Source organism: Telmatherina bonti (assembly GCF_933228915.1).
Source record: "Telmatherina bonti genome assembly, chromosome: 13".
Lineage (NCBI taxonomy): Eukaryota > Metazoa > Chordata > Actinopteri > Atheriniformes > Telmatherinidae > Telmatherina > Telmatherina bonti.
Window position 1 is genome coordinate 30937517 of NC_136611.1, and position 2908 is coordinate 30940424.

Genomic DNA, 2908 nt, shown 5'->3' on the forward strand with positions numbered 1-2908 from the left:
TCTCGCCCAAAGACTGCTGGGATAGGCTCCATCTCCCCGTGACTCTTAATCATACTAAGCGGTTTAGAAAATGAAAATAAAATAAAATAAAATACAGTGGTGACAATGACTGAACTAGAAGAGGAATGCTGTTAAATGATGGACTAATGTTGAACAAGGAGCAGGTGTGGAAATAAGCAACTAAGATGCTGGTGTAACTGGAGGCAGTTGGAGGAGGGGGTCCAGTGTCAGCCAGGGCCACCTTGATGGCAAACTTGGACTAGAGTTGGACATTTTTTAACCCTCCTAAAAGCCTAGGCACTGGTGATGCACCGTCATCTGGTGCTGGAAGAACTGGAAGAAGCAACTCAGTTTTTCCTACTTTCTCCTCGTTTTTCCATCCATGTGAAATCTGAGAGGCACAAACATGCTTACACGGAGAGATCCATCATAGAGCTGTGGCTAGTAATATAAAGTTGGCTTTAACTTTGTTTTTATGAAAGGAAAAATGTGTTCATTTGTATTAATCATCTGAAGTTGAGATGACACGGGAAGGCAACCGTTTCACATCCTCACTGAGATGGATAACTGAGAGATTCACATATTTTTAGTCAAAGAGTTATTTTAAAAAAAAAAAATAGAACTTTAACTAAATTGCTGTTATAATATTGCCTTAATCATACAGTACATTTTGAAATCCTTGAAAGCTCATGAATGCGCCTCTCCAACAAAGAAGCTCAGCTCTTCTTATGACTGTCACTAAGAAAAACTCTTTGTCTGATTTAATGGATGACTGGATGATCCTTATCCTACTTGACTTCTATAGTTTAATTTGTTAGGCAAATAGAGTTGTGAGTCTTTGTTTGGCAGTTTTTTTTGTTTTTCTGAAGTTCTCTCTTCATTACACCTTTCATTGCTTTGTGAGCAGGCTAACTTATCTCAGCATTGAATTGATCTTTCTACTCAGTGGGGTCTGAACTTTTGATCCTCATGGCTTGTGCTGTGTTAAACAAAGCCAAGCATCTCTGGTGTACATCAGCTCATTCGTCTCCATGGAGCCAGACGATATTGTATGTAGTGCTGCGTTTTAATGTACATTTATTTTATTTCATTGAACCTATGCCTGCCAGTCTGTATACTGTGTGTTATACATGATAAAATGTTTACCTTCTGGTGACTGTTAACATGCCAGCATAGTTGCAACCACAACAACAATAATCAACAACATGAAATATACAGAAGTAAATGTTTTCTGTAAGCCACCTGGTAATTTTCTGTAATATTTGTCGTTGCTCTTTTACAGATATATGAACTGTTTGTCCATTAGATTTTCTGATTCACTGGATTTAAATAAGGATGTCAAGCTTCATAATATATGCTTGAACAAGGGAATGATTGGATACATCTACTTCCACTGAACTAACAAAAAGCATTTTCCTAATAAAAAAAGACACATTTTTTTTCTAATATGACTAAATAATGCTCTGGACAGAGCTGAGGTGTTGATGGAATCCAGTTTGATGACCTCAGGATTGGATCTCTGCTCTTTGCAGATGATGTGATCCTGTTGACTTTATCTGGTCGTGATCTCCAGCTCTCGAACGAATGATTCGCAGCTGAGTGTGAAGTAGCTGGGATGGTGAAATACGAGACCATGGTCCTCAGCTGGAAAAGGTTGGCATTTCCTCTCCGGGTCGGGAATGAGGTCCTGCTCTGAGTGGAAGAGTTCAGGTATCTCTGGGTCTTGTTCATTAATGAGGGAAGGATGTAGTGTGAGATTAACAAGCAGATCAATGCAGCGTCTGCAGTAAGTCTGTGCCGGTCTGCCATGGTGAGGAAGGAGCTGGGCTAAAAGGCAAAGTTCTTGATTTACACTGATCTATTTTCATCAATTAAAACATTCAAAATCAATGACAACAGAGGTACAGATGAAAGTTAAACAAAAAACACTGAAAGTGTTTTAATAAAAAACTCCCTGATTAAAATATGTTTTTAAATTCCTCTTAAAAAAAAAAAACAAAAACCCGCTGAAGTGATCTCCTCAGGCAGGTTGAATTTTGGGGCCTGGTCTATAAAAGCTCAGTCACCCTTTATTTTCTGCAGAGTAACTGGAACAAGTCTAGGAAGTCTGCCTGAGGATGATGCAAGGACTAAAAGAGTTAAAAAAAAAGTCATATACATTTATATATAAAGAACAGAAACCATGAAGTGCTTTAAAATGATTCAACATCCTGATATCAATCTTTGAATGGACTGTAGCCATTGTAACGATGCTAACATGGGTGTGATATGATTGTATTACCTTATTCTGGTTAAAATCCTGTTCTGATAAAATGGTACCAGACCTGCTTATGGGTCAGGATGGCCTTGCTTGTGAGCCTTGGACTTTTAATTGTTTGAAATAAATGGACTGTATTGAAATTCAAGGAAAAAAATTCAGAAAAATTTTGGAAATGTTGCCTTGAGCAGCACAGAAAAATGGCAAAAATAAAATCTATTAAGTTCAGTGACCCAAACTTGACCCTAAATTGGTTTTTAAAAAGAGATTTGTCCATGCATTCTGTTTCAGAAAAATTAGATTTAATATTAATTTAAAAATAAAACCAGTAAAGTTTATTGCAAATTTTAGCTGCCAACTTTTTAAATACACAGAGAAAGAAGCAGCATGAAGGCAGCGTGTTGTTTTACAGCCACCTGAGCAAACATCAAAGCGTTTCAGTAACTAGGGTTGGTACTAACACACAGTGGTAACCTTGAGATTTAGCGACATCTTTGATGCTGAATCCTGTGGTGTTTATGAGCCTGAACAGGCTGGAGATCCACGCATTTCCTCTCTGTTCAGGCTCTGCACTGCTCACTCTAACAGCATAGCCCTTCACATGGGCCCAAAAACACTCGCCACAAAGTACACATCCAGCATAATGTTCAT